The following is a 23,244-nucleotide window of genomic DNA, read 5'->3' as shown; positions in this document are numbered from 1 at the left end:
TAACTGTCCCAGTCCAGGGGCCCTTCCCAGTATGGGACTGGGAGTGGAAGAGCCCAATTTCTGCCATTGCTGGTTGCACTGGGAGGAGGGTGAGCAGCCAAACTGCAGCTGGGGAGGGGAGAGGAACCCCCCAAACACCCTGTGTCCCCTGCCAGGGGGGGTATCCTGCCCCCCCCCCCCCCCCGTCACAGTCCCCCTACCCAGGGCTGGGCCCCCCCCAGCCTGGGACACAGATTTGATGGGAGGGGAGGGGGCCGCAAACCCGCGGGAATCTCCATCAAACCCCCTTCACTGAAGGTGCTTGGGGGGGCTCAGGGAGCCACTTTTGGGGGCCTGAGCTGCCAGTGCCAGCCCGGGGGCGGGGATGATCCTCCTCCCTCCCCACAGCCCCCCTTTAGCTCCCCCGGTGCTGCAGCATCGCGCTGGATTCAGGAAAACTCCCGGAGATCGGGGTGTGCAGGGCGGGGGGGAAGGTGATCCCACCACCCTGCTCCCAAATCCCGGCGCTGGGGGGCGGGGGGGGCCCGTGTCCCTCCCCCCGGGGGATCAGGTGGCCCAGCCCAGCAGGTTCCCGGCCCCCTCTTTGCTCTTCATCCTCAGCGGCATCAGCGCGGGCGCCTTGTAGTCGTGCTGGGGGGGGGGCTCGAAGGGGCGGGGGGGCAGGGCCGGGGGGGGCAGCCCGTGCAGGGAATAGAGGCCGTTGATGGCGGGGGGGGCGCCCGGGGAGGCGGGAAGGGCCACGAAGGTGTTGCTGTGGGCGGGGGGGGGATACGGGGCCAGGCAGGGGGACGGGAGGGGCTCGGCGGGCAGGAGCCCCGGGGGGCTCGCAGGGCTCGGCCACAGGTTGTTCTGCAGCTGAAAGAACCAGAAACAAGCCCAAAGTGAAATGGGGGGGAGGGGGGGGGGAATGACATCCCCTCAGATCCCCCTCATCCCGCCTTGTATCCCCCTGAGCTCTCCTTCACACCCCACTCACTCCCTCTCACCCCCCCTCGGATCCCTCTCAACCCTCTTTGGATCCCCCTAATCTGCCCTTGGATCCCTCTTACCCCACCCCGGGCCTCCCTCAGTCCCATTTCAGACCCCCATCAGATCCCCCTCATCCCTCCTTGCCCCCCCATCCCCCTTCAGATCCTCCTCAATTCCCCCTCCTCATTCCCACCCCTTCATCCCTCCCTCAGATCCCTCTCAACCTCCCTTGGATCCTCCTTGGATCCCCCTGGGATCCCCCCACCCCCCTGGGATCCCACTCACCTCCCATTGGATCCCCCTCAGATCCCCCCCAGCCCCCCTCGCCTTTTCTCTGCTTTAGGGCCCGGGGGGGGGGGGTCGGACCTGGTTGAAATGTCCCCCCCGGGACAGTTTGGCCTCAGGGGTGTGGGTGAAGCTGAATTTTCAATTATTTTTACGCTTTTCAATATTGGGGGGGGGGGGGGGAAGGGCAGTTCTGTAGAAAAGGGGGGGCAGGAAGCACTGGTGGGTGGGAGAGGCTCTTAAGGGGGGGACACCACACCCCAAAACGTGCCCCACAGGGCACAATCCCACGGGAGATGGAGTGGGAAACAGCAGCATCTTCCTGCGTGTGGAAAAATGTCCTTTTCCCTCTTTTCCATCTAGGGCCACCCTTTTTCCGAGGGTGGAGGGAACCGCAGGGCCCGTGGGGGATGGGGAGGGGGAAGGGCAGGAACGGGCGATGTGGGACACCCCCGGTTCAGTGGGACGAGCCCCCTCCCCTGGGAATGGGGGACGCGGGGCCGGGACTTCTCTCACCTCCTGGATTTTCCCGTAACGTTCCCGTTTCCGCCACTTGGCCCGACGGTTCTGGAACCAGACCTGGGGACGGAGGAGGGGGCTGAGGGGTGGGGACCCTCCCCCTGCTCCCCGCAGCCCGTCTGCCGCGATCCACGCTCCTTCCCGCCGGGAAAACGCCTGGACACGGAGCCGCCTCGTCCCGGGGAACCGGAGCGGAGCGCAGGGACCCTCCCCGTGCTCGGTGCTCGAGCCCAGCGGCCTTTTCCTCCACAAACAGCGGGAATCGCTCTTATCCCGCATGGGAAACCATCAGTCCCGCTCGGTGAGTGGTCCTTTTCCCTCCCTGGTGCTTCGGAGCCTTGTTTATCCCAGATTTTGCTGCGGAACGAGGTGGTTTTGGGGTCCCGATGTCCCTCCGTGCTGGGGCGGGGGCTGGAGCTCACTGGGGGGGGTCTCTGGTGCTCACTGGGGCAGGAGCGGCTCCAGCGGCGTCTCCCGGGGAGGAGGAAGGAGGAGATCGGGATCCTTGGCTCGGGGCTCACGTGGTTACAGGTGATTTCATCCAAATCCACCCCAAATCCAGGCCCCGGTGGGCGCGGGGTGGGTTCGGGCTCCGGGGGCACATCCCGCGCCTTGTCCCCCCTCCTGCCCCCGGGAAGGGCAGTTCCCAGCTCCCGGTGGGAGCTCCCTGCCTTCACTCCCTCCCTTCTGGGTGCCTCCTCCAGACTCCTCTTCCCACCTGGAGCCACAAACCCCCCGCGGAGACACTTCTGGAAGCAGCTCCCGGCCAGTGCGATGCCAGCGGAGCCCGGGGTAAGGGTCGGGCTCATCCTGCCCCATATCCCAGGATGTGCCACCCCCAGCCCCATCCGTGCCGAGCTCCCAGGATCCCTCCTGGGCTGGAGGAGCTGAGCTGGGGAGGGGGCTGGGAATAGTGGATTCGGGCAGGGGGGATGGTCCGGGGGCAGGTTGGCAGCGACCTCCCAGATTTTGGCTCTTCCCACCCCTGGGGTGCCGGAGAGAGGGGAGAAGGGACAGAGTTTAGAGGCGACCAGCGCCCACATCCCAGCGGTGGGTGATGGGCACACGGAGCAGGATTTCCCGTCTGGGATTTAGCATAATCCTGGGAAAAACAGCTTCTACCTGAGCATGGAGGAGGGAAAAACACCTTCCAGCTCTGCCTGGCAGCACCCGGGTTGTCCATTCCCAGCCCTCTGGAGCCAGGGCTCCGCTCCCGTACCTGCACCCGGGCCTCTGTCAGGTCTGTCCGCAGCGCCAGCTGCTCCCGGGCGTAGACATCGGGATAATGTGTCTTCTGGAAAACCTTCTCCAGCTCCTCCAGCTGGAACGTGCTGAAGGTCGTCCTGTTCCTCCGCTTCTTGCTCTTGCCCAGGGGCTCGGGGAGCTCAGGGGCCCCGTGGTCCCGCAGGGCACCCAGAGGTGCTGCCAGCGGGCACCCCAAGTCCCCCGGGGCTTTGGGGGGGGCCCGACAGGCCCCGGGAAGCATCTGGAACCCACCTTTGCAGCCCTTCTCACCTGGGGGGAGGCACAGGGGGAGGGGGTGTCAGTGGGGACAAGGAAGCCAAGTGCTCTCCGTGCCACAGCCCCATCCCATCCCTTATCCCGAGGGACTGGGATACAGCTCCCAGAGAAAGGGGCTCGGTACGGACACGCAGCAGGGCAAATCCATCACTGGGGAGGGCAAAATCCTGCTCGAGGTGGGAGAGGAGGGCAGGAAAAGCCCCCCGAGGGTGTGGGAAGCCTGCACGGAGCAACGGGGGCTCAGGGACCCGCCGGGATGTTGGGGTGGGCAGGGGGCAGAGGAGGTGGGCACGGGGTTGTCTCGCAGACAGGGCTGAACTCGCCCTGTTCCTCTCCTGGTTCCTCCTCATCCCTCTCCTCCTGCTCCCTTTCCGCCCAGGGCAGAGCCGAAGGACCCCCAGCTCTGGGGGGATCCAGCCCCCCACCCTCGAGCTCGGGTCAGGGGGAGCGGCTGTGCCCCCGGGTCGGCACTTCCCTGGAGCTGCAACTCCCGGGAAAACTCTCGGAAAGGGGTAAAAATTACCCCCTCGCCTTTTTGCTGGAGAAGAACTCCCCTCCCCCGGGGATGAGGGCAGGAAATTTGGGGGTGCTGCTGCACCTCTGGGCTGGTTGATGGAAAGGGATCAAGGTTCGGGGGTCACCCTTGTCCCCCCAGGGGGTTTGTTTGTCCCCACGTGGGGACACACAGAACTCGGCGGCTCCGGGGGCTGTGGGGATCCCGAGGAGCTGAGCCGGGAAAGGGAGAGCTGAGGGGGAATCAGGGCACGGGGGGAATGGTTTGGGATCCCCCAGCAGCCGAGGAGACACAGGGAAGGAGACAACCTAAAAATGCCGGGTTTGCCCTGATCCCACCCCAGTCCCCGGCTCCAGGGATTTGAGATTCCTGAGGGGGTGGATCGCTGGCCCCCTCGGAGGGGCAGGATCAGGAAAATGCCGCCTTTGGAATGGATCCTCCTTCCCAGCCCTTTAACCAATATCCCGAAGGAGTGGGGGAACGGGGTCCCCATCCCTGCGGACCCCACGGGGGCTCTGCACCCCAAAACCAGCCCTCGCACCCCCAAAACCAGCCCCCGCCGCGGCCTTTTCCGGCCTTTCGGTTTTGATTTTTGGTTGTTTCCTAATTAAGGCAATTTGGGGGTTACGGCGCAGCCGAGCCCGGGTCCAGCTGCTTTGAATTAATGGGTAAATGGAATCTGGGGGGGGGGTTTGGTGGGGCGACCGCTCCCCGTCCCTCTCGGTACCGACCTGTCCCTGTGCCTGGTCATGGACAACGGCGAAGGGATGAGGCCAAATTCCCGTTTCCTCCCCGTTTTGGCCTCCAAAGGGCTCAGCCGGAGGGTTTTAATGATAAAAAACAAGTCCCACCAAAGAGCAGAGCAAAGGCAAACCCCCTCCAGTATCACCAAAATTAGGGAAAATAGGACCAAAATTAAATCCCGCTGCACAAAACATCGAGTTTGGGTTATTTTTTCCCCCTTTCCGAAGGCAACATGGAGCATTTCCGAGCGGGTTTTGGCATCAGGGACAAATAAATAAATACCCAGAAAGAAGGAAAAGGCAGGAAGGAGCGGGATCCAGGCACGCAGCTAAATAAACACAGGGGGACAAAAGATGGGGAAAAGAGAAGACAGAGATATTCCCCCCCCCATCTCCTTCCTCATCTGACACCCCCGGAAAGATTCGGCAGCGCTGGGGAAGGGGCAGCTGGGGAACAGCTGCACAGTTCCTGGGATACCGGGAGGGGAAAGGAGAGCTCAAAGGGATCATTAGCGAAGGGATGGGGGCACGGAAAGGGCTCCGGGAGCGGCAGCAGGTAAGTGCTGCGGCAGCGGGGGATCGTCCCGCTATTCCCGGTATCCCCAGCCCGGTGTTCCCGGGGCGTTTTCTACCTGTTCCCCGCGGCGGGGGGGCTGTGCTGGGTCCCACCTGGTTCCCATTTTCCCCGCGCCGCTGCCTTTTGCTTCTTATATTAAAGCGAAAAGGATGATAAAAGGAGCGGGGGGTCCCGGAGGAGCCCCCGACGGACCCGGCCGGGACAGTGCGGGGAGAGCCTCGGGGATGAGCCCGGTCCTGCCCGAACCTGGAGAGGGGAGCGGAGCTCCAGGACCCCCGAGCCGAGGGGAACCGGGAGCTCTGGAGCTCCAGAGCCGGGTACCGGGGAGCCCCGAGATACTCGGGCACCGGGGAACTGGGATTGCTGGAGCCCCGGAGTCCCGGGGAACCGGGTGCTCTGGAGCCCCGCACTCGAACAACGGGGAACCGGGAGCGTTGGAGTCCCGGGCCCGGGGGACTCCCGTGCGCTGCCAGCCCCGCGGTCCGACCCCCCCCCCGATCCCGGAGCCCCCCCGGTTGCTGCCGCCGGTCCTGCCCGGTGGGTCCCGCGGACGGGAAGGGGCGGCCGGGCGCGACTTTCCAGCCTCCTCCGGGGAACGGGGCCGTTCTCTGTCCCCGGGAACGGGCACCGACCCCGGGAACGGGCTCTGTCCCCGCCGCTCCCCGCCCGGGCCGCTCCTGCCGTCGCAGCAGCGGGGCCGAGTCTGTCCCGCCGCTTCTTCCCCCCTCGTTTCTGGAGAACAGGAACCATCCCGGACCCCCCCGCTCTCTGTCGCGACACAGTCCCGGCCGCCGACACTCGGCAGCACGGGCCCGGCCTTTGCCGGCTCCGGCTCCGTCGGGGGATGCTCTGGCGGTCCCCGACGGGGCCATATCGCGACAGCGGCCGCGCCGCTGAAGCCGCGGGGGAGCGTTCGGCGATGGGACCCTCGGGGCGGGCGGTCAGGGCGGGGGTCCCGGCAGAGCCCGCGGGCGGGGGCAGAGAGGGGCGAAGAGAAGCAGAAGGGCCGGGAGGGGCTCGGCGGCCGCGCCCCCCCCCCACCCGCCGCTCCCCCGGTACCTGCGGCCCCGGGCGGGTACGGGGGCTTCCCATGGACGGCCACGGCGGGGGGGCCCGCGCTGGAGACCCCCGGGTAGCGGGGCTGTGCCCGGGCCGGCGGGCAGCGGGCGGGGCGGGGGTTGAGCGGCGGCGGCCGCCGGGGGGGGCCCAGGGCGAAGGCGGTGGGAGGCCGCGGGACCCCCGGAGGACCCCCGGGCCGGCGAGGCGGGGGGAAGGCCGGGCAGCCCGGAGCCTCCATGGCGCAGGTTGGAGGGGACGGGGACGGGCGGCGGGAGCGGATTTTGTGCGAGGGACCGGGAGGAGGGGGACGTGGGGGGTGATGGGGAGGGAGGGATCGCCCAGCAGCCCCCCCGGCCCGGACACCCCCACCCACCCCCCACCCCACAGCCCACCCCCCACCCCACAGCCAGTCACGTGCGTCCCAACCGCGGCGTTAACCCTCTAATCCCAAACCCACCCCCACCCCGGGGTCTCTTTCCCGGGTGGGTCAGACCCTCCATCCCCAGCGCAGGGGCCGCAGGAGGAGCTCTGCTCCCCCTTCCCAGTGCTCCCAGTGTCTCCAAGCTACAGGAAACGCCCAGGGCCCTTCCTTGCTTTAAAGCTCCATCCCTGGCTGCTGAGAGCTGCAAGAAATCCCAGCACGGGCAGAAACTTCCATTTTTCCAACATCCTCTGGATTATTTTCCCCTTCCCAAGGCCTACTGAACCCATTTACATCCTTTCCCTCCCCAGAACCGGGGCTGAGGACTGGGACGAGTTGGTTCAGGGGTGATTGTAAATCCGGGACATGGAATCCAGATCTGGAATACGGAATTCAGGGATGGTGGTGACCCTGGGACGTGGGATCCAGGGATGATGGTGACCCTGGGATGTGGGATCCAGGGATGGTGGTGACCCTGGGACATGGGATCCAGGGATGATGGTGACCCTGGGACATGGGATCCAGGGATGATGGTGACCTGGGACATGGGATCCAGGGATGATGGTGACCTGGGACATGGGATCTAGGGATGATGGTGACCCTGGGATGTGGGATCCAGGGATGATGGTGACCCTGGGACGTGGGATCCAGGGATGATGGTGACCCTGGGATGTGGGATCCAGGGATGATGGTGACCTGGGACATGGGATCCAGGGATGATGGTGACCCTGGAATACAGGATCCAGGGATGATGGTGACCCTGGGACATGGGATCCAGGATCCCCCAGTGCCCTTGGAGCAGGAGCTGGGCTCTGCTGGGCTGGGGGTTGGTTGCTCCAAGCACCAAGGAGGTCCCTGTCGTTGTTCCCGTGTCCCAGGATTTGGGTCCCCTCATCCCAGGATCCTGACTTTGCCTTTGGCAGTGGGCACTGTGCTGGGACAGAGCAGGTCAGAGCTCACCAGGACTCCTTTTCCCCCTTTCCTGCCCCATTTTGCTCCTCTGCTCCCCAGGACTGGATGTTTGGCTCGTTTGGGGTGAGGGGACACAGTTTTGGGGGGGCTGTGCACAAAATAAGGGGCAGATTTGGCATTCAAAGCCTCGGAGAGGGCATTAAACGAAGGGCCTGGAGAACTGAGCAGAAATCTTGGCTGAGGGGAGAAGTTTCACCCTCCATTTGCTGTTTTTCCCTGGGCACAACAAGTTTAGCTCATCCCTGGGCATCGTTCCTCGCTCCAGCTCCAGGAAAAATGACCCTGCAGGTTTGGGGGCTGCAGGGCAGGGGAGGAACCGGGTGGGAGCAGCAAAAAGAGGTGGAGGAGGAGCCAGCAGATCCCCGATGTGTGATGATAACAGCGGAACAGCGGGACAAAGCCGACCGTAAATAACATTATCACTTTTATTGGCGCTGCCGGGGCAGGGCTTTTATCCTGGCACCGGGAACACCTGGAATTAGGAGACAATCTCATTTCAAAGAGTTCACGATAGAAATGTAATGTCAGGGGCCGAGGGTCATGTGATGTTGGAGTGTTGGAAAAATCGGTGGAATCCCAGGAGTGGTGGATTTGGGGTGTAAATCACAGCTGGATTTTCCAGCCTCTGCTCAGGGAAAGAAAAATCTTGGCTGGTTGCCCAAAATTATTCTTTTGGAGTCCTTTGAGGGGCTGGTTCTGCACAGGGGGGTCTGAGAGGGCAGTGCCCCCTCCTCACCCACCCTCTGAGTGCCCACCCGGGGCATCCCATGGCATTCCCTGACTGTGGAAATTCCCTAACTGGAGCTGCTGGGAGTTTTCCTGTTTTCCACCGCCCACAGCTCCCTGTGTGCTGTAAACTGCAGTTAAATTGGGACTGGGAGGCCTCTGGCCCAGCAAAGATCATTAAATATCAATAAACATAACTCCTGGAAAGGCTGGTTAGTTTTAACTCCTGGTTTTTGCCCGGCATTTAAGGGGATTTTGGAGCAGGGTGAGTCCCTCCACGCCTGGCAGTGCTGTGGAGCGGGACAGGCTTTGGGAAGGGCCGGTTTTCCAGGGGGGAGGGATCACTGGGACCCTCCTGGGCAGGTGGAGAGGTCTCAGGCAGGTGGGGGTTGGGGTGTTTGGAGCTGAAGTCAGCACAGGGTTCCTGAGGTTTTGGGGAGCTGGTGTCGGTTCCTGGAGCTGCTGAGGAATTTGGTCCCTTCCCTGGGCGGGAGGAGCACCAGGATTCCAGGGATCTCCCTCTGAACCTGCCACCAACCCTCTGCTCTGGGTGAGGCCAGGGGGTCTCATCCTCCTGGATTTGGGGATGGATATGTTGGGTGCTTTGGGACAAGGCTGGAAGGTGGGGTCAGGATGGGACTGAGCAGGGCAGGGAATGTTCCTTTGCCCTGGACCAGCTTATCTGTGGGCAGAGGGTGATCCCACCCATTCCTGGGCTCAAAAGCTTCCAGAGAAACTTTTCACATCCCAGTGTCCGACTCCGACATCTCCATGAGGGAAGAGCTGCTGGGGTGGCTCTTGGATTGAAATGACCTTTTGTGGCCCGATTTTAATTGGATTTACCACCAAATGCAATTAAAGTGGCGTCACCAGAGCCACCAAGTGCAGCAGGAGGACTCCAGCGGGATCCTCGGAGGGAAAACGCTTCCTGCTTTCGGTTTCTCTCTTGCTCGTGGAGAGGAGGAATTTTTTTACTCTCTTTGCATCCCATTGGTTTTCCCGACCGTCTCCAAGGATCCCAGGGAGCTGCATCTCCTCCCCTGGGGTCCCGGGGTGCCCCGCAGCTCTGCAGGAGGCCGGGAGGGTTGAGAGAGCTCTGTGGTTTGTAGGAACATCCCTGCACAGCCGAGATTTCCCTCCATACCCGGAGCCTCGGGAATGCTGGAGAGGGACTGGAGCAGTGCCTGACCCAGGGAATGGGCTTCTCCTTCCCCAGGGACACGATTTCCCTCCCAGCCCGAGGGTTGGGAAATGTAGATGAGGACCAGCATCGTCATCCAGGTCCAATTCCACCCCCGGGGCTTTTCCTCCAGGAGGGTGGGGTTTATTATTATTGTTATTATTATTATTAAAATGATTTTTAGCAGTTTTGGGAAGAAATCCCAAAGTCCCTGGAAGTCTGTGGAGGAAAAGCTGTGGGTTCCTCTGGAGAACAGGGAGGCAGCTGAGCCCCCCGTGAGCTGCAGGGGCCAGGGACAGTCAGGGGACAACTGTCCTGGTGGCACTTGGGCTCCGAGGGTCCCTCCCTGCCGCGGCATTCCCGGGGTTGGGAATCCCGGCCGAGGGCTTTGGGATGTTCTCCAGCTCTGCTGCTCCTCTCAGTCCCAGGGGAAAAAATTCCTGGTTCTTCTCAGCCTGGTGAAAGACCAAAGGAGCCGGGACAGCACACAAAGGCCGTTCCGTGCCCCCGAAAGGAGGAACGCTCGGGGGATGCCCGGGAGGTTCTTCCCGGCTCGTCCTCAGCCTTTGTCCGTCTGCACATCCCAAATATCCCAGAAAATCCTCCGGTTCCCGAGGTCCAACTCATCACAGAGCTTCATCCCAAGCTGCAGCTTGATTTTGCTCAGGAATGTGCTTCTCGATGGCAGGAAAAATGACTTGAAATAATAAATATTTTGGTAATGAGGGGAAATAATTAAGTCATTTTTATACGGATTTATTTGTATAAAATATATATTTATATAAAATATGTATTTATAAGTTTGTTATATTTAGATAAAATATACTTTTATATACAAATGTAGACATTTGTATAAAATTTATATAAAATATACATTTCTATAAAATACACGCTTTCTATAAAATGATACATTTTTATATATAATTTATATTTTTTTTTCGGTTGGTCACAACCCTGGGTTGTGTCAGGGAGTGGGAAATGGAGCTGGAAACCCATGGGGATCACGGAGCTGGGGCTGGATTTGGTATTTCATGGAATGACCCCAATTCCAAATCCCACAAAAGCAAAAGTACAAACACAAACATCCCCCCGGGTGGTTTCACGATGCCCCCGGACACACCCGTGTCTTACACACACAAATCTACGTGTGCAGATTTAAAGCTGTCATTTAGATAAAATTTAAATATTAATATTTTATGATTGAATACATTAATACAATATATTAATATTTTATGTATTTTTATATCTCTCTTTTTATATAATGCGGTATATATTTTATATATATATCTCTCTACACAGATTACGTATTATTAAATGTACTATATTGTATATGGTATATTCTACATACTGGATTGCACCATGTTAATTAGATAATATTAATTACATTCTATTTTTATGTTATATTATATTGTTTTCTAACATCTGTTTATCCCTGGAAACATTCAAGGCCAGGTTGGAGCAACCTGGGATGGTGGAAAGTCGAAATGGGAAGAGCTTTAGGGTCCCTTCCAACCCAAACCATTCCACGGCTCCATAATCCCATAATTCCATACACGCACATTTTCATATATAAATATACTCTTAATTATTATTTTATATTGAAATATTAGTTCGTATTTATATAAATACATCTATTTATAACCACATTGACAATTTAACCCCACGCAAATGCACATTATAATTTTGCCCACAAACACTCTATTCCCACAATACTTCGTGTTTTCAGCACGGGGGACACCAAAACCCTGGAATTTTGTGCCTGGATGGCAGGAACATGTGGGAATCACATGCAAATCATCGCACAAATCCCCCCATTAGTACAAATATATTATATTGGTGGAGTTTCCACGTCCAGAGGCGCCGAGGACGGACCCCCCAGCGCTGCGAACGGGGGGATTTTTCCCGGGAAACGGCGAAAATTCCTTACAGATTCCATTTTTAGCAATTTTTTTTTTTTTTTTGTGGTTGCTTTTCGCGCTGTGGAAACCTCGACGTTCCCGTTTTCATCCCGGCTCGGTGTCAAACGGGGGCCGCAAATCAATGATGGGAAGAACGACCGGGGGCTCAAAGGCCGGGATTTGTCGCGGCGGGGCCGGGATTTGTCCCGGCGGGAACCCCGAGCCGCGGCGCTTTTGTTTCCCGCTGCCTTCCGAGGAGTTTTCCTTTGAATTTCAAGGACTTGCCTTCGCATTTCAAGGAGGAAATTCCGATAAAAATAAACATTATTTTGGCTCGACTCAAAGCAACGCGAAAACTACTTTTTTTTTTTTTTTTTTTTTGGTGGCCGCTGGATAAAAATTCCAAGTTTTCGCAAATAAACGTAGTGGCCTTTTGAGGAGCTGCGCGAATAAATCGGTTTAATTCCCCCGGGCTGCTTTAAAGGAGGATCCGGCTCCGTCCTCGCACTCAGCGGGTAATTTGGGCTCATAAACTGAGTTTTACGCCGCGATTCCTCCATGGATCCCTTCTCCCATCGCCGTCCTGGAATGCCGGGATGGATTTTTTTGCTTTAAAAAAATAAAGATTTGTGCTTGAGCCGTGCGGGGGAATTTCGGGCTGCTTTGGGCAGTGCTTCGGGATGCCAAATTCAGGCTTGTTCTCCTTCCAGCTGCTCCAAAAACATGTATTATATAGAAAAAAAAAAGGGTGGAAATTAAGCCTGGAAGTGGCAGCGAGTTGGGATTTGAGGGACGTGCTGGGCTGGATGTGTTTTTATGCCATTAATCCCATAAAAGTCGTGTAACTGGGAGCAAAACGGGTCTTTTGACTCCTAAAATACGTGATAGCACTTGGAAAAATCAGGCAGAAATGGAGGGATTAAATGGAATTTATCCCATCTATGATTAAAAGGAATTTATTCCAGTATTTGCTTTGCTGGGAAGTGGTAGGATTCGAATCGATTCGAGTTTTTTAATTTTAGAGTAGCACTGAAGGGTTTGTAAATCTCAAATATTGACATTAAAAAAATGGAATCACTTCGGAATTAAGATCAACATAAGCAGGAGCGGGATCCGGCCCTGGGTTAACACAGCAGCTGGAAAAATGGGTGTAAATCGGATTAATTTGGATTTTATTGCGGATTTATGCTTCCCGTGGGATGTACAACAGCCCGGCTGGGGGGAATTAATTCCCGGGGGGATGTGTGGAAATTTATTCCCTCGGGGGGAATTAATTATTGCCTTCATTGGTGCGGGGCTGAGCGTCCTGTTGGATCCAGGTTTCCATGGGGTGACCCCGGGCAGGGTTCGGTTTTTATCTGGAAAATGGTGGGAATGGGGGGAGAGAAGCGAACGGGAGGTGCTGGTTCGGGAGGGGCGGGGGGGGTTCGCTCCGGGCCGTGCAGGAAGGGCCGAAACACTCTGTGAGCCCGGGAATAAATCCGAGCCTTTCCAGGAATCAGCTTTGCGGGAGCGAATCCGCGGCTCCGCTTTTCCCCGGTCGCTGGGATGGTGGAGCGGCTCTGATCCCGGTTCCCAAGGGGCAGGAGGACCCTGCCCGTGCCTGGGGACATCCCCGCGTGCTCCCCCCGCTCCGGGGGCTCGTTCCACCCCCGGCCCTCCCGGATCCCGAGCGGGGCTCAGCCGGCCCGGGAGCCGAGCCCGGCGATCCCGAATCCCCGCGGGGAGGCCCCGATCCCAGTCCCGCTGCCACCGAGGAATTCCCTCGCAGATTTGCGAGCGGAGCTGGACAAAGCCCTTCCCCTCCCCGGGGGATTGATGGGTTTATTCATCCCATCCCCTAATGAGCCACTTCCAGATCCCAGTAAATCATACGCACCGGGAAGGGCGAAATCGTGCTCCATAAATCAGATCTGAGGCTGACAAGGACTCCCCGCATCATTATCCCGGCGAGTTTCGGAGATCCCAGGTACCGCCGCCTCCTTTGCAAATCCCAATAAATCTGGGAGTAATCATTCCCGACAGCGAGGCAGCAAAAGCACCGGAAAACATTTTCTTCCCTTAAAATGTAAATGGAAAATTTATTGCGGGGAAAGAAAAAGTTTTCTCCGGAGAGTCCGTAACAAGCAGCGGTGGGAGCCACTCCCCGGGGGACGGTATCGCCTTGGGATTTCTGGGAGAAATTCCTTGCAGCCCCTAAAAATTAGGGAAGATCTTACTTTTTCCTTGGGGAGAAACACGAGGGGAAAAAAAGTGAAGCCAAGTGTCTCCAGTGTGTCCTGAAAGGACAGCGGAGCCAACGCGCCGGGGTCTGCTGCCTTCTGGTTTGTGTTTAGTCTTTGGAAAAAAAAAAGAATTCCCCCCCGCACACCTCCTTTTCCCTTAAGGGGAGATTGATTTTATTAACTGGCCGACACCTGAAAGTAATCGGCATTTTTTTGGTGGCTGGTGGCGGGAAAAGGAGCCGTCCCTGGGTTTTCTCACTGCTCTTGCTCCTGATGGATGTGGAGCGGAGCGGCCACGGATGCTCCAGATGCTCCAGTGGGGTGGTGGGTGCTGGATGTGCCCTTACCCTCGTGGTCCCATCAAGGGGACACCCCCAGCACTTCCCTTTCCCACGGGGAAACTGAGGCACGTGGCCCTGGCACAGGTTGCAAATCCCCCCCCCCCCACCAGCCCTTCCGTGGCTCGTTTGTGGGTGGATTGGGAATGTTTGGTGAAGGGAGGCAGGAGAAGGGAGGTCGGCCCCAAGAAACCCCCTTCGTGCATTCCAGGGGCTGTTTCTCCCCCTCACCATGTGCTCCCCACCCCTCCCAGCCTTGCAGGGAGATTTGCTTTCCCAAGGAAAGGAGGAGCGGGAGCTCTTGTTTTCCCATAACAGGATTGTCCCTGTCAGGATTTCAAGGGATTTGGGGATGTTTGGACCTGTCAGGATGAATGAGAGGTGGCAGCTCTGAGAGCTGGGGGAGCTGTGTGGAAACCAGAGGGATTGTCAGGGATTCTTCCTTCCCACTGACTGGTTCCAGCTGCCCCTGCTCCCAGCATGGATGGGTGGGATCAGCCGGGGGGTGTGAGGAGCAGGGAATCCCGGGAAGGAGCAGGGGAAGGGGAGACTGGAGTGTCCAACAGCTCAGAGCAGTGGTTGGACGGGCATTCTGGATGGATGGATGGGGGATGGATGGTGCAAAGAGGGGGATGAAGGCTGAGAATAAGGCAGGAGCTGATCCCAGAAGCATTTCAGCGTGGATATGGTTGGGAGACGCTTCTGCTCCGAGTGGTTTGGGTTGAAGGGCGAGGCCATCCCGTGGGACACACGTGGCTGGGGGGACCCTGGCCCTCAGGGGCTGCTTGGGCCCAGGAGACCTCGGTCCTGCAAAGCAAACTCTGCTTTTGGCTTTCCCTGAGGGGTTTTGTCCCTTCTGCAGAGCCCCGGAGGGGTCCCCAAATCCAACAGGAATCTTCATCCATGGCAGTGGATGAGCCAAAAGGAACCAAAGCCACTGGTGCTGGCAGGGACGTGGGACAGTTCCTGGGAGCTGAGAGGCCACCAGTGGGGACAACCCCATGGCTGCAGTGGCCAAATCCAGGCTGGACAGTGGTGTCCCCCAAACCATTGTGTCCCACTGTCCCCACAGTGATGGGGTGAGGGCAGAGCAGCCCTGCTGCAGGGACAGGGTCAGAATTCCTGGCTGCTGGGTTCCTCCCCACCTCTTGCCCCCTGCTCAGGCCCCTCCTGTGACCTCCGGAGGTTTCCTTGAGCTGGGCCAAGGCTGATAAGGGGAACCAGAAACAGCTTTGACCTTTCAACTGCAAATCTCCCTGCCAGGAGCCTCAGGCAGTTCCGTGGCTAAAAGGCCCCTTGATAGGAAACAAAACCTGTGCCATTGAACTTTGAAGGAATTCCACCCCCAAAAAAACCTCTCTGGGGCCCAAAGAAAGGTCCCCTGAGGGGCACCAGGTGGGTTTAATGCTGGTGAGGAGGGGGCCAGCACACGGGAGGTGTGGCAGAGGTGCTGGGCACTGACCATCTGCACTGCTGGTCTTCTGCTCCCGGCCTTTCTCCTTCTCATCTCTCGCTCCCATTTGGCTGCTCCTCTCACCCCAGGGGACCCACTGTTGGAGTGCAAAGATTTTGGGAAAACTGAGCACCTCCTTTGCTCTTCTCTGAGAGTGAGAGACCCTGATTGTGATGAGACTTTACCTCTGCCAGCTGCAGGACTGGGGAGGGACAGACCCCCTGTCCAAGGCATGGAACCAGATGATCTTTAATGCCCCTTCCAGCCCAAAGCATTCTGTAATTCCATAATTTCCATGGATACACGGCATGCCTATGGAAGCAAAGCTCCATCTGTGCTCTCCTTCCCACCCCAGAGCAGAGCAGTCCCTGGTGAGGTGTCCAAGCAGCCGTGCCCACAGGGACATTCCCTGCTCCAGGCTCACACTCTGGCTCGTGGCTGCACTGGGAAGGTGATGGCTGGAGCTGCTGGAGCTCATTAATTTCTTTGAGCGAGTTAATTGGTAAAAACACAACAGCAGGAGATGTGGCAGCTCTGGGAGGGGAACGTGCTCCGCTCCGAGGGGATCGGGTTGAGGTCCTGCTTCCCAGTGGATGTTTGGATCCTTGTAAGTGGATTAAGGATCCTGGGATCACATTCCTGTCACTGGAGGGCTGCCTGTGAGCCCCCACGGTGGAGGAGAACAGTGATACATTCCCCAAATGCCTCCTCTTTTGGTTTCCACTGGAGCTTTCCCATGCCTGGGGTGTTTATCAACAACAGCTCCGCGGAGCTGTGGCAGGTGATGGAGAGCCTGAATCCCGCAGGATCGGGCCCTAAACACCAGCAGGTTCCCCATATTGCCTCCCTCACCAACCCTGTGTTTTCCCTGCTGTTGCTCAGCCCCATTAAGGGGATCTGAGCCAGTTCAAAGCCTCGGGAGCAGCGGGGGGGAAAACCCAGAGCAATAAGTGGAGGCGACCTCTGCCAAATTGGAGAAAGAGGTGCCTTCCTCTCGCTGCCCAAACAGCCCACAGCATTTTCCCATTAAACCTCGGTGCCCAGACCAGTGGGAGAGAAGGAAAGAACCAGGATCAGCCCTTCCTGCGTGGAGACAAAGGTGAAAAGCTCCTGGAGCTGGGATTGCGGAGTCCGCAGCCGCCCCTGGAGGGATGGCCCAGAGAACTGAGATCCCAGGGTGTGAAGCCTCTGGGAAAGTCAACAAATTCAGGTAATTTGGGGGAAAGTGAGTGTTTGAAGGTGTTGGTTCTGGGGAAAAATGATGCTGGGGGCTGGATACCACATTCCTCATGGGAAATGGGCTGTTCTGGGGGGAAAGTTGATTTGGGATTGTGTTTTTTGATGCTGCTTCTTCTGAGCATCTTCAGAGGTGGTTCCCCATCCCAGCAGAGCCCAAAGGCTGGAGGGAGGAGCTGGAACAGGAACCCAAGTGGAGGAGGGAGCTGGGGATGGACCCCCTTGGAATGGGCACTTGGGGGGGCATGGACCTCTGGGTTTGGGGCCTGGGGGGACCCTGTGCTGTGGGAGGCTCTGTACGAGGTGTTTTCACTGGGGCACAGCTTCAGAGATGCTCAATTTTAGCAGCTCAAGCACATTTGGGTGTGAAGCTCTTAATTTGGGTGATGCAGATCCCACACACCCACTGGGATGGAACTGCCCCTTGAGCAGGATCTGACCTGCACCAGCAACTCCCCTCCCAGCAGCCTCTCTGCCTGTCCCTCCACCCTCCCCTGCTCTGGGGGTTTTCTCCCAGCCCCCTTTTTGGGAGGATGTTGCTCGGATGAGAGGAAATGCCCCCTGCCCCCCCCCAGGGACACGTGTGACCCGTGGGATGGGGTTTAATAGGTCCCAGGCACAACATTCCCGTGGCAGCTCCTTCCCTTCAGGTCCTGGGGGGAATAAATCAAATAACCTCACCCAGGGCACGAGCTCAGAGAGGCTTTCCCTGGAATTAACCCCCCTTCCTCTGCTGCACGAGGAGTCACGGCTGTTATCCCAAATCCGGAGGAGGCAGAATGACCCTCTCTGCGCCTCCTGTCCCGAGGGGCTGGGAAAGGGTTATCCCATCCTCTCAACTCAACTGGAGCCAGGCCTGGGGACTGGGAGGGTGGATGTGCAGCAGGGAGGGACGAGGTGGGTGCAGCAGCTTTTCTTTGCTCTCCGTGCCCCGGCACTGCGGGGAGGGCAGGGCACCAGGAGGGGATGCTCAGGGCAGGATTTCAGCACCCCCCTGGATTCCACGGTCCCTGAGAAGGTTTTTGGCAAAGGAAGGCACAGAGGCTGCCCTGTGTCCCTCCAGCTGGCAGTAATTTAATTACCTCCCTTAGCTCAGACCCGGCGTGGGACTCGCTGACCCTGGGGGGGCTGGATGGTCCTCCAGGCCTTGGATTCCAGCAGGGCCGGCTCCCAGCCCAGCCAATTCCCTGCATTCATCCCCCTCTACTCTTACCCATTCACACAGCCACTCCTGGGTTTATCCAAGGGAGGAGTGAGGTTTGTATCCACCCCGAGAGAGGCTGAAAGGGCAGCAGAAATGCCCTCCCTGGGTGGAAACAAAGAGCATTTCCTGCAGGAAAGAAAATTCCTCTGGAATCAGGTGCAGGATCCATCATCCCACCCCCTTTTGCTTCTTGCTGGGACACCCCCACCTCGATGGGACCCCGTGTGCTGCAAAGCTCCCTTCCCATGGGGCAGCTCAGTGGGACACAAGGAGCTTTGGGAGGAGGTTTTATTCCAAGGATTCTGCCAGCCCTGCAGGAATGTGAGAGGGCACCTGGAGGCAGAGCCTCTGTGTTGCAATAAATAGGGAGCAGCTGGATGTGTTGGGAAGATCCTGATGGAGGGGCTCAGCCCCATCCTGAGCTGCTGCAGTCCCTGGGATTGGTGACTCCTGGGAAGGAGCTGCTCCTCCTGTTTGGTTCTGGGTTCAGGGCGCAGGCTGAGGGATAACAGGCTGTGGTGTCAGGACTTTGAGGGTTCTTTTCTTGGAGGCTCCCTACAAACACCTTTCCTCCTCTCTCCTGTCACAGCAGCTGGCAGAAGAGGAGGAGGAGGGTGACAGAGCCCAGCACAGGCTCGAGTTCTCCCCACCATCCATCCTCTTCCACTCCTCCACCCCAGGACCTGCGTGGTGATTCCAGCAGGCAGGAGGTGAGTGCTGTGCCCTCCCCAGCCAAGCAATCCCCAGGGATAACCCCCAAAATTCCGCCCTGGGACACACCCTAATATGTTCTACCCAAGCAGGGTTGGTGACCCCAAAGGGACCTGAGCTCTGTGCTGTCCTGGCAGCTGCTGATCCAAAGGCATCAACCTCCCAACCCCATCCGGGCTCCCAGGGCCTCCCATCAGCCCCAATTTCCTCCAGCCCTGGTGATAAGAGGCTGTTCCTCAGCCCTGGAAATCTGACCCCCTGCTGTCAGGGAACACAGCTCCTGGGGGACTGGGGAAATGTGGCTGAGAATGAGCAGATCTTGCTTCGTTCCCTCCTTCCCACTGCCAAAAAATCCCTTTGGAGGATGAGTGTGGCCTGAGTGCTGCTCACTGGGATCCCCCTGGGCTGCATCCCCCTGACCTGAGCTGGATTCTGTGGGTTAAAAGCTTCCACCTGCACCACTGGAACACCCCAAAAACAACTGGGTCCTCATCACGTTTTGGTGCCCACCTGTTTTTTCAGGCTTTGTTCCGGTTGCTGGATCCCAGGGACTCGTGGATCCCACCCGAGTCAGGGATGTTCCCATCCTCTCACCCCCTCGTTTGGGGCCTGGCCTGGCCATGCCCAAAATTAGGGAGTAAAATCTCTCTTCCAAGCTGGTCTGGGAGCACATCCAGGGGGCTGTGGGTTTGTCTGATTAAGGGGCTGGTGGGGTACTGGTTTTACTGGCCTGGGAGGGGGTGTCTCATAACACCCCAGCCCTGCAGGTCGTGGACCCGAGGAGCTGAGTCATTCCACTTTATTTATTCCCATCTTTCGTCCCCTGGGTGTCCCCTGCCCGTGCTGTGACGTCCCTCTGCTCTGCTGGCCCTGAGGGCTTTCTCCCCCCAGCTGCTCTTGGGTTTGGGGTGAATCTTCCCCTCGATTTTCAGGTATCCCTGTGCACTCTGACCAGGTGTTTCAGCCTGGGGGGCTGCACATCCCAGACCTGACCACAACGGAATGAAACCATCTCCAGTTTCTGCTGGAATTTATTCAGCTCTGGCACTGCTGGTCCTGGAGGGCAGAGGGAAGCTGCTGAGGCAGGAAAATCAGACACCTCCCAAAATCCACTCTGCTGTAGACAGTGCTTGGAGGTCTGTGAATCCAGAGCTGATCCATGCCCAGAAATCACACTAATTTAATTTCTAGATTGGTTCATCCCTGTGCCAAGCACTGCAGCGATTGAACTAAACTGATTTTCTCGAGGAATTCCTTGTGTGGGAGTGCTGGAGCCCTCGGCTCTGCTGCCAGTCCCCTTGGGCAGTTTGATTCCTCGAGGCTGGTTGTTCCCCTGGGACTGTGCCGGGGTTAAAGAGCCAGATTTCACCCCGAAGGATGGGAGCCCGGAGTAGGTTTGTCTTGCCTTCCCTTGTCAGATGTGCTTGGCCCTGTCCCCATTCCAAAGGGTCTGTGCAAGGGCTGGGGGGTTATTTGCAGCCCCGGGGCTGAGTGGGGAATTTGGGATCTGTATCACCCTCTGTTCCTGCCGACAGAGCCCAGACAGGCACGTGAGCCCAGGACGAGCCCACTGCGGGAGAAATCCTGGCTGAGCAGCCAAGACCTTAATTTTTTCCACCCAAATAAAGTCTCAGCCAGAAAACGGGCTGTCTCCAGGGCAACGGCGATGCCTCGGAGCGCGGGAGCGCCGGGATCCCATCTGGGATCCCTCTGGACCAGCCCCGGGGTGAAACGACTGCGGCACTGACTGCGGGCTCTGCGTGGAGGGGGTGGCGGGGGGGGACAGAGGGGGGGGCAGAGGCTTGGGGGGTCTCCCGAGGCTCACGGAGATGCTCTACAGCCACACTGCCATCTAGTGACAACGGGACCCGGGATAGGGACGGGCCGTGGCACTGGCCCCGGGTGGGCCCCTCTGGATCCTCCCTGCTCCTCCCGGGGCTGGAGGCGGGAGCAGAACCGTCTTCTCGCGGGAAAATGGGTTTCTCTGTCGCGATCAATTCCTTTCCTCCAAGGACAGAGCGTTTCCCTGATGTCCTTCCCACAAAACCCATTGCAGGCACCTGCCTGGGTCAGGTTGGCATCGCTGGATGGGATGTGGCTTCTCCAGCCCTGAGTGTGCAAACACCACCTCGACATCTCCACCTTAGAAACTCCCCTTTTCTACGGGACCTGACAGGGTCGAGGTGCCTGTGCAGCTTTGGCTGCAGGTACCCAATTCCCTCCGGCACCTCGGACATGCCAGAACATCCCAGAGCATCCTCCTCCTCCTCCTCCCTCATCACCGCAGTGAAATTAGTTAATGCCTTTAACGTAATTAACACTAAACTGCCCAGCCCTGCAATTTCTCCTTCCAGCTGCCCGTTAATGTCTCCCTCTGGGCGATTAGAAAGCAGGAAAAGGCCACAAACCCCAGCCCTGTGGTGGAGGAAAAGGAAGGAGCAGGACAGAGGATCCGTGTGCCTTAATGTCATTATCCCACCGCAATCTCGGATTTGCTTGGCAGCTCCCGGATTCTTAATTCATCCTTCCACAGAGCCGGTAACGCGCGTTGCCCCGTCCCCTGATTTTTGGAGGTGATTTCCTTCCTTAACCTCGTTCCTCAGTTTGCCACTGAAATCGCGGGAGGAGGATCCGCCTCCGATCTGTAATTGCCTTTGCTCATGCTAATTGTGTAATTGGGGGAGGCAATTACCTGGGGAAACGAGGTGGGAAGAGGGGCTGGCTTCCTCTCCCAGCTCAGCTGCTCCCGGGATCCCTCCCTGGCCCTGCGGTACATCGGGATAAGGGTCCCTGCTCAAGGCACTCCTTTCCCATCGCCCTTTCCCCCTTTTCAGCGCTCGAACTCCCGGTCCGTGGGGTTTATCCCAGCAGCGGTGGCTCCCCCGGGAACATCAGTCTCCATTTCCAGCCCCACGTGTGCCCGCTGCCTCCTCGCTGGCAGAATTCCCTGTGCCAGAGTCAGAAACCTCTCCCGCGGGCTCGCGTGTCTGCGGATGGATGTTCCCAGCGCTGGGCTCGTCCCCATCCCGACCCTGCTCCCTACATGGATAAAAGGTTTATCCAGATGGATAAACCCTCCTGGGATGCTGGAAAAAGGAGGGTGAAGCCCCAGGGGGATGGAGGGGGCAGGGAGGGGAGGGCTCAGAGTAGTATTTGCTCCAAGGTGAGGGATCCAGCTTTCCTGTCGGTGCTCTCAGCTGACTGCATTGAGCTGCCTGGGGAGTGATCCCTTGGGATGGATTTTCCTGGTGAGTGATCCCTTTGGATGGATTTTCCCAGTTCTGCCTGTCCCTTTTGTTTGGGTTTTTGTTTGACCTGCTGGACCCCCCCAAACCCAGGGCACTGATTCACCTCCCAGATCCCCTCCACCGCCCTTGGCCTCTCACCTCCACCAATGCCCCCAGGTCTGTCCCAATCTTTTGGCTTTATTGGGATAATTTCACCCACTGGGATTGACAAGAGATTGCTCAGAGACCGAGCAGAGGCCTGACCAGCTCATCACACCTGACACCCAGCACTTGGACGCTGTAGTCTTGGATTTCAACATCAAACTTCCCCAAGGAAGGAATTTAAGCCCCAGGAAAGGCACATTTGACACGCTGGTGGCACTAATCCTGCTCCCAAACACTCTGGGGAGGGATGCACAGCTCCAGGGCTTGTCCCAAGCCCTCGGCTTCCCAACCAGACCCCCTGATCCCTCCTGTCCCCTCACACCCCTGACACAGGAATAGGAGCTGCCTTTCCCCCCCTGAATCCCAAGCCCAGCAGTTCCCAAGGATACAAGGTGATCCCTGGGATGGGACAGCACAGAGAGCTCAGCGTTCCCAGTGCTCCCAGTATGGAGCACTGGAATCCCCCCCAGGACTGCCCTGTAAAGCCTCATGGTGCCAGGATTTGGGATCCACAGCTCCCGCTGGTTTTTCTGGGTGTGCATGGAGACACGGAGCATTATCCCTGCACTGTCCTCCCGGGACTGTCCCTGCTGTGCACAAACAATTAACAGGCTCTGATTAATGGGATCCACGATGTTGGTGGGCAGAGCAAGTGGGGGGGGGGGAGGGCCTTGGGGAGCCAAAGGGCAGCTGGTGCCTTTTTGCATCAGTGATGAAAGAATAATTAACTGCTGGGGTTTCCCTCCCCTGTGACCATCCCAAATGTGGGATAGAAGCAATGTGGGGAACACGGTGGCTTGTTGTTGTTCGTGTTATGGTAGGGCTGCCACAAACACCTCGTGGGCTGCAGCCCTTGTGACGGTGAGGACCCCCAGACTCACCCAGATTTGGGTGGCAGGGAATGGTGCTGATCCTCCAGTGACAGAGATCCCACGCTGAGGAAGGCAGGCCGAGCCCAGATTTTTATTTTATTTTATTATTTTGATTTTTATTCCCACTTCTGCCCATTGTCATTGGTGATTTTGGGGGGTGGGGAGTTTAGGGGGATCACAGGTAGGAGGGCAGAGATGGGGAGGAGAGGGAAGGTGTTGGGGGTGCAGAAGAAGGAGCTGCTCCAGCAGAAGAAGCTGCTGGCGGAGAAGGGGGATAATTATAGCCCGGAGCAGAGCTCAGCAGCCCCAGGTGCACGTCAAGCACTCGAACTGAGGCATCTTTAAAAATCTGTGGGGGATTGGGAATCTGTCTGGTTGTGTGAAGCATCTGTGGCTCCTCCAAGCAGCTTTTCCGTCGCCTGCTCCCGC

Source organism: Pseudopipra pipra, chromosome 25 (assembly GCF_036250125.1).
Source record: "Pseudopipra pipra isolate bDixPip1 chromosome 25, bDixPip1.hap1, whole genome shotgun sequence".
Classification (NCBI taxonomy): domain Eukaryota; kingdom Metazoa; phylum Chordata; class Aves; order Passeriformes; family Pipridae; genus Pseudopipra; species Pseudopipra pipra.
The sequence above is the reverse complement of the archived record's forward strand: the minus strand, read 5'-3'. Positions refer to the sequence as shown.